Raw genomic sequence first — 9072 nt, 5'->3', positions numbered from 1 at the left:
CCCTTTCTCTGCTTTTCTCTCTAACCCCTTCAGGTCCCTTTTGTTCACAGAATCAAAGATGATCAACAGTGACATTTCTGTGATCTTGATCTAATTTAATTATTGTGTGACTTGATATTAACCTTTGCCAAGTTTGAAGTGCCAAAGAATAAACGCTATTTTGGGACACTGAATTTGTAGGTTGGTTTTGTTGACCCTCATGTACTTTCTATGCAGAGAGCTGTCTACATGGGACCTTTGGAGAGACTTCATACAAACACCTTATTACATCTCAACAATGGAAGAGGTTCCTTGGGCCCAGGCTGGAGTCTTCTTTGGGTTTTCTGTATCCAGGTCTCCTTCACAGGACATTTGTCTACTTATTTCCTGCATGACACACCATCAAGGATAATGATGTCTGATTGGGTGTGGTTCTTGTCAGTCATTGACAAAGGAAAGGGAGGCGGTCCTGGAGGAATTCTATGGGAATGTGGACCTGCCAGACTTTTTGCTTTCTCTCATGTTAATGTGGGCTCTAGTTCCAGGAAGAAGGGGAGGAAAGGCCGTTTAGCAAACAGGCAGTTGAGAGCTGGCCCTGGAGCTGTGAGTAGAAACTGTGGGATCTTCTAAATACTTAGAGCCCAGAATGGATTGCCCAAGGCAGTGCAGGTTTCTGGGAACACTGGGCCTGCTTATCCTAAAATAACAGCTGTGATCAGATCTGTGATGGAGCTTGACACAGCAAGGGGCCAGGCTCTGACCTGGAGATTTCTGGGGCCTACAGTTTTTAAAACCAATATTTGATGTTAAGGTCCAGTTGAAGTAGGCAGAAGGGAGGAGAGATTGTTCAAGAGGGCTCTCTTTCCAGGCCTAGAGGGCAGAAGATGCAGACCGATACCTGACTGACCCACCTGTCTTTCCACGTTGAATTTGCAGGTTTGTTCACCTTCATGCACTTTCTATGGAGAGCACAGAATCCCTAAATGGTCCTGGGAACTTGGGGATATGGTGGAGGAGGTGGGATTTCAGCTTAAGACGTTGGTTTAGGCCCAGAGCTTGGTTTTTCAGCGAGGAGCCTCTATCTTCTACCCAGACTGTTCATGGTGCCATGCCTGGCCTGGGCTAGTTAAGTTCCCTTCCCTTTCATCTTCACCATGAAGTTAGTTTTTATCAGTGGGTTCAGACATCTGTATAATTTGTTACTGTGTCTTGTCTGAGGAATGGATGCTTACCGTTTTACAAATTTTTATTACGCGCTACATTTTTTCTCTGCTCCCCTCCCTGCCTCTCCCCTTCCCTTCAACCCTCTCCCAAGGTATCCCCATGCTCCCAATTTACTCAGGAGATCTTGTCTTTTTCTACTTCTCATGTAGATTAGATCCATGTATGTCTATGTCTCTCTTAGGGTTCACATTGTTGTCTGGAATTGTGATTTGTGGCTGGTTTTCTTTGCTTTATGTTTAAAAACCACTTATGAGTGAGTACATGTGACAATTGTTTCTCTGGGTCTGGGTTATCTCACTCAAAATGATGTTTTCTAGCTCCATTTGTCTGCAAAATTCAAGCTGTCATTTTTTCTGCTGTGTAGTACTCCACGGTGTAAATGAATCACATTTGCCTTATCCATTCTTCAGTCTAGGGGCATTTAGGTTGTTTCCAGGTTCTGGCTATGACAAACAAAGCTGCTATGAACATAGTTGAGCACATGTCCTTGTGGCATGATTGAGCATCCTTTGGATATATACCCAAAAGTGGTATTACTGGGTCTTGAGGAAGGTTGTTTGCTAATTTTCTGAGAAATTGCCACACTGACATCCAAAGGGGTTGTACAAGCTTACATTCTCACCAGCAATGCAGGAGTGTTCCTTTTACTCCACAACCTCTCTGGCATAAGTTGTCATCAGTGTTTTTGATCTTGGCCATTCCTATAGGTGTAAGATGGAATCTCAGAGTTGCTTTGATTTGCATTTCTCTGATGACTAAGGATGTTGAACATTTCCTTAAGTATCTTTCAGCCATTTTAGATTCCTCTGTTGAGAGTTCTCTGTTTAGGTCTGTACTCCATTTTTTTTTTATTGGTTTATGTGTTCTTTTGGTGACCAATTTCTTAAGTTCTGTGTATGTTTTGGAGATCAGACCAGGTTAGTGAAGATCTTTTCCCATTCTGTAGGCTGGCATTTTGTCTTGTTGACTGTGTCCTTTGCTTTATAAAAGCTTTTCAGTTTTAGGAGGTCCCTTCTATTAATTGTTTCTCTCAGTGTCTGTGCTACTGAGGTTATATTTAGGAAGTGGTCTCCTGTGACAATACGTTCAAGTGTACTCCCTACTTTCTCTTCTATGAGGTTCAGTGTGGCTGACTTTATATTGAGGTCTTTGATCCATTTGGACTTGAGTTTTGTGCATGTCAATAGAAATAGATATGGGTCTATTTTCATTCTTCTACATATTGATTTCCAGTTATGCCAGAACCATTTGTTAAATGTGCGTTCTTTTTTTCCATTTGATATTTTTTTGCTTCTTTGTCAAAAATCAGGTGTTTGAAGGTGTGTAGATGAATATCCGGGTTTCTATTCGGTTCCATTGTTCCTCCTGTCTGTTCTTATGCCAATACCAGGCTGTTTTCACTACTGTTGGATGCCTATTTATGGGGTAGGGAGGCCCAGAGCAGTTAAACATGGTCTAAGGAGAAGGAGAGAAGCAGAGTCAACATGAAATCTAAGTTTTCTTTTTTTTTTCATTTTTTAAAAAATTTATTCATTTATTAAAAGATTTCTGTCTCTTCCCCGCCACCGCCTCCCATTTCCCTCCCCCTTCCCCAATCAAGTCCCCCTCCCTCGTTAGCCCAAAGAGCAATCAGGGTTCCCTGCCCTGTGGGAAGGCCAAGGGCCACCAACCTCCTTCCAGGTGTAGTAAGGTAAACATCCAAACAGCCTAGGCTCCCACAAAGCCAGTACATGCAGTAGGATCAAAAACTCATTGCCATTGTTCTTGAGTTCTCAGTAGTCCTCATTGTCCACTATGTTCAGCGAGTCCAGTTTTATCCCATGCTTTTTCAGACCCAGGCCAGCTGGCCTTGGTGAGTTCCCGAAAGAACATCCCCATTGTCTCAGTGTGTGGGTGCACCCCTCGCGGTCCTGAGTTCCTTGCTTGTGCTCTCTCTCCTTCTGCTCCTGATTTGGACCTTGAGATTTCAGTCCGGTGCTCCAATATGGGTTTCTGTCTCTGTCTCCTTTCATCGCCTGATGAAGGTTAATATCCAGGAGGATGTCTATATGTTTTTCTTTGGGTTCACCTTCTTATTTAGCTTCTCTAGGATCACGAATTATAGGCTCAATGTCCTTTATTTATGGCTAGAAACCAAATATGAGTGAGTACATTCCATGTTCCTCTTTTTGGATCTGGCTTACCTCACTCAGGATAGTGTTTTCTATTTCCGTCCATTTGCATGCAAAATTCAAGAAGTCATTTTTTTTACTGCTGAGTAGTACTCTAATATGTATATATTCCATACTTTCTTCATCCATTCTTCCATTGAAGGGCATCTAGGTTGTTTCCAGGTTCTGGCTATTACAAACAATGCTGCTATGAACATAGTTGAGCAAATACTTTTGTTGTATGATAGGGCATCTCTTGGGTATATTCCCAAGAGTGGTATTGCTGGGTCCAGGGGTAGGTTGATCCCGAATTTCCTGAGAAACCACCACACTGCTTTCCAAAGTGGTTGGACAAGTTTGCATTTCCACCAGCAATGGATGAATGTACCCCTTTCTCCACAACCTCTCCAGCAAAGGCTATCATTGGTGTTTTTTATTTTAGCCATTCTGACAGGTTTAAGATGGTATCTTAAAGTTGTCTTGATTTGCATTTCCCTGATCGCTAAGGAAGTTGAGCATGACCTTAAGTGTCTTTGGCCATTTGAACTTTTTCTGTTGAGAATTCTCTGTTCAGCTCAGTGCCCCTTTTTATAATTGGGTTGATTAGCCTTTTTACGGTCTAGTTTCTTGAGTTCTTTATATATTTTTAGATCAGACCTTTGTCAGTTGCGGGGTTGGTGAAGATCTTCTCCCAGTCAGTGGGTTGCCTTTGTGTCTTAGTGACAGTGTCCTTTGCTTTACAGAAGCTTCTCAGTCTCAGGAGGTCCCATTTATTCAATGAGGCCCTTAATGTCTGTGCTGCTGGGGTTATACGTAGAAGTGGTCTCCTGTGCCCATGTGTTGGAGTGTACTTCCCACTTTCTCTTCTGTCAGGTTCAGTGTGGTTGGACTGATATTGAGGTCTTTAATCCATTTGGACTTGAGTTTTGTGCATGGTGATAGATATGGATCTATTTTCATTCTTCTACAGATTGACATCCAGTACAAGGCCATTTTTGCTTGGCTAAGCAAGGTCCCTAGAACTAGATAGAGTATGCGGCTCCTCCTAAGATTTAAGGTGCTTATTCCTGAGATGACGTCGCACTCTACAAAATGTGTCTATGTGTAAAGCAAGAACAACACTGTGAGTCCCTTAGGCAGACCTGACAGAATCAGAATAATCTGGGGAAAGGTAACTACGGCCCATGGAAATAATGGCATGATTTGTGTTAATTTCTGAAGACTCCTTCCGGGCAAGGACACTGGACAGAGTCCGTGTGATGTGTCTCTCTTGAACTGAGACTAACAAAGTACAAATAAATAAAAGTAGATTTGGGCTCTTATAAAGAAGAAAAAGAGTTGACCTTGGTCCTGGCTTGATGCCTCACACCTGTAATCCCAGCACTTGGGAGGCAGGGTCGGGCGGATCTCTATGGATTTGAGGCCAGCCTGGTCTACGCACTTGAGTTTCAGGCCAGCTAAGGTTACATTGACCCCCATCTCCAAACAACAGCAACAAAGACTCGAGGGGTACCAAATCCCACTCCCCAAGTCCCCCAAACAAAACAACTGTCACAAATTAAAAAGTTGCTCTCCACAGATTTTTTATCACAGTGACAACAGGAGCCTATAATAACACTGATCTTGTTTTTGTTGCATGTTTTGAAAAACCATTATTTTATCTGAAAATGCTTGCATAAGTTCAGCAATCTACATTGCAGCCCTATGTTTACAGATATTTACAGATATATATTGCTGGTCATAGGTGTCATCGCTGCGTGGGACTATTAATTGCCCCCCCCCCAAGGCAGCTTGCACAGTATGTTCAGGCACTACGGGAGCCAAGCTTTATCTGTTTTTCCTTAATAACTTGCTTGTCTCCCATTCCGTTACTTTAGATGTGGTCTGTTTGGGTGACTGTGGATTTTAAGTTTGTGTAGTGTCTCCCCTTTCTCTCTTTCTCTCAGTGCAGTTAGATGACAGTGCCTGGGAACCTCAAGATTCTCTAATGGTCCTGACTCCTAAGTAGGTAAGATGCTTTTCAGCTGCGTAGTCGTCAAGAGCAAGCTGGCCAGGCAGGTGGGGGTGAGCACCATCCTAACGGCAGACTAATGGCTCCCTAGCCCCTCTGGCTATCGCCTAAGCCCACATCTGTTTAGCAGGTCTGGGTGGGGGCAGATGGGGCCCTTTGGAGCATAAATGCTGGAGTTGGGGGGTAGGAGGGGTGTTTTCTTTGGCAGAGCAGACCTTGAATTTGCACATGGCTTTCCAAGCAGGTGCTTGGCCCCTCCCTACCTTGGTGATGCAAGAGGAGCCCTGGAGCCCAGGAACCTTCCAGAAGAACATGTGTTGCATTCTGGAAAAGGCATCAAAGCAATGGTAAACTGGGTTTTTCTTTCAGGCCTGTCCTGAGCACCAGGTGCCCCCAGCCCTTGCCTCTGGATCTTTAGAGGCTGACATGAGGGATCCTAATGGCTTTTCCTTGCCGAGCCTCGGGGTGACTGTGAACGCAGCTATGGATCTTTCCAAAGGATTCACGAAATTCCCGCTTCTCTGCTTGACTCTATTGGCGGCTCTGCTTTTGCTTCTCCCCTCAGGGCCAGCTTTGCAATGTCAATGACAAAGCAAGGTGCGGTTACCCCATGTTTCCCCAGTTCCCACTCATTCCATCACGGGACCATACCCAGAGGAGCCCACAAGTCGTCTTTCAGCAGGCAGATAGCAACTTGAGACTTAGAGGCGCACACACAGCATGCCTGAGAGATGACTGAACTCTGACTTGTATGCCAATGGATGACTTACAAACTAAGAAATGGAGCTTTCCTTTGGACTATGGGTTCCCCTGGGTTTAAAGAAAAAAAAAAAGCAGACTTTATGGTTTCTAAGAACAATTCAGTGCTTACTGTTAAATCGGTGTTCTTTAGTGAAGATGGCAACACTTTCCATTGTCAAGGTCACTTATCTGAGAACTTTAGCTGTTCAAAACCAAGCAGGAACCTGGAAGCCAGCAGCCATTCTGGTGCCCAGCTCACCCTTGGCATGGGTTCTAGGTGCAGCCACGGGTACTTTACACAGTGTATGTGCTGCCTTGGAGTCTGCCACCCCACTATTTCCCCAAAGACGGTGTGCCCAGGCACAGAAATCTTGGGCCTTTACGGGACGGAAAAGAGAACCTTTGGGTGGTGGCGGGGGTGGGGGTGGGGGAGAGCGGTATTTCAAGAGAAGCTTTGGGTGGTGGTGGTGGGGGGAAAGAGGGGGTGGTATTTCATATGCAGGCCTGTTCCCCTGCAGCATCAAAATTGTAAATCCCATTGTGGGAAGGTTGGTATGTTGATCTTATCAGGGGCTTCTGGATCCTAACCTCCTTCAGAAGCTGTTATCAGTGGGCCCACTTTCCTGTCAGGAGTTTATCAGCCCACCTGAGGATTTGGGGGTGATTAGCCCTTCCACCACAGAGCATGCAGGGGCTACAGCTAGAGGGAGACACATTTATAACAACGAGCAGCGATAACCGATAGCTTGGCAGTGAGGCTAAGAGCGAAATCATTTTAGAAGGTGGAAATCAAAAGCATAGCGGTGCAGGAATTATGACCCTGATGTAATAAAGAGAAGTCTGTATATGCGCACACATATTTTATTAAGTCTGGGGAAAAATAGACTATGGGCTGTGCTTATGACCCCAATTTAGAAAAATGACTAAAAAATTACACACGTACATTTTTAAAGGCTGGAAAAATGCATCCACAGTGTTGAATAAATGAATTCCCATTTGTCTCATTTATCCAGAATAACAAGGGAATGGGGATTTTCAGTATTTTCATATTAGGTTAACAGACAGGTAATGTGTACTAGCTTTTCCGAAGGTGTTTTCTTGTGGACTGTAAGCCCCACGATATGTTCTTTCCAAAGCAGTTCAGTAGACTCGTGTGGGAAACGCTTCCTGGGTAGCCTCCCAACACAGAACCATAACGCATGTTTATATTTTGAAGTCTCTGGGATGCTACAGAGTAAAGACACCTTGTTTATCTTTGTGGAACCCAGAGTAGCAATTCGCAGGCCTACATCCCTAAGTGTTCAAGGACAGAAGATTGATTGGTTCAGTCCACTGAACAGCCTAGGGCTTCAGTGTTGACCGTAGGTGGAGTTGGCTGCACGGAGGGGCTCTGGTGATGCGAAGAGGTCTCTCTGTTCCATGCATTTTCTTCCGCATTGCTTGCTAAGGCATGCTTGCTCAGTGTGAGCATCTGTCTGTAGTGACACTAAGCTTCCTGTATCTTCTTGCTCCGCAAGCCCAGAGAGAGGTTCCAGTAAAGATCCCACGGTTGAGTCTTCGCAGACTGTAAGTCTGATTCCCAAACTGGTTGTCACGGCAATAGAAAAATGCCTCTTGTCCAGGCCTAAACTGGGGTCCACCCCTGCACGGAGGAGTACGCGTGGGGTCAAACCATGTGAACCACATGAATAACAGAAGGCTGGAGGTGGCGTGCGCTCTCGAGGGAGAACTGCAATGTAGTTTCCAGGGAAGGGAGGGATGAATTCTGAGCAGACAGAAACATCATTTTTAAACTCTGACAATAAGTCCTTTTTATTGTGTAAAACCTATTGGAACACACATCAAGAAATACTGCCAAGTACTCATCATAAATTTTTTTTTTCAAGCAAGTTTGGAAGACAATAAAATACACATGCCACGCAAACATGTGGTGCTGTCTCCTTTGATGATCCTGGAACCTCACTGGATTCCGCAGGGCCTCAGGGTCCTCTCTGGACGTTGAAACATCCTGGCTGTTGACTCTTTCGATTGTGGCTTCTTGATAAATGGGAGGTTAGGTACAGCCAGAGTGCAGATCGCGGGGAGCCTGGGGAAGTTTATGATGGGCCACGGGCTTGTGTGTGTCTTAGGTAAAGCCCCGCGGGCTACTGTAGACGCACAGTTGGTACCATCTCCCTTAATCTGCACTACTGCACCCTGGTCAAGCCAGCAGCTGGGGCTCAAAGAGGTTGAGCCACTTGGCAAATTCCTCCCAGGTTGCTTAGTGGCTTAGGTGAAATAATTGTATATGATATGGACCTGGGGACAGAAGAGCAGCTTTCGAGCGGTGTCGTGGAAGAGAGGATGTGCTAGAGAGATAGAGAGGCTGTTCAGGGTCTTTGATATGATTTAAATGAATATAGTTTATGGATATGCTACTTCGAGTATGGTAACTGTGTCAGTAGGTGTGTGTGCCAGGTCTAATACAACTAATACAGGTTAGCATTCAAATTCATCCTGTCATGTGTGTGTATACATATGTACCAGAGAGAGAGGGAGCGGGAGGGAGAGAGAAAGGGAGAGGAGAGAGGGAGGGAGAGGGAGGGGGAGAGAGAAAGAGACATAGACTACAGTATTGATTAGGTTACAGTAGGGCTACTTTACACAGCATCCATTTCCTTGGGAATGCAAGAGAGAAAGGCTATTTAAAGCGAGTGTAAAACATCAACAAATAAAAGGACACTGTCTTGATATATACAGCCCAGGCTGGCCCTAAACTCATTTTTCTCTTGCTTTAGCCTCATGTGTGTTGGGATGTGCCACCAGGCCCAGTTAGAAAATTTTAAGCTCTCTGTTCAAAACAAGTTTTTTTTTTCACTGTAGAAAATGATCCCTTGGGGTTTGCTGAAGGAAAAAAGGTGTTTTTAACTTGTGATTTTATAGTAGTCACATAGAGCATGTGTATCTCACTATAAAACTGCAAACAAC

The sequence above is a fragment of the Microtus pennsylvanicus genome, chromosome 13 (genome assembly GCF_037038515.1).
Source record: "Microtus pennsylvanicus isolate mMicPen1 chromosome 13, mMicPen1.hap1, whole genome shotgun sequence".
Lineage (NCBI taxonomy): Eukaryota > Metazoa > Chordata > Mammalia > Rodentia > Cricetidae > Microtus > Microtus pennsylvanicus.
Note: the sequence above shows the minus strand (reverse complement) of the source record.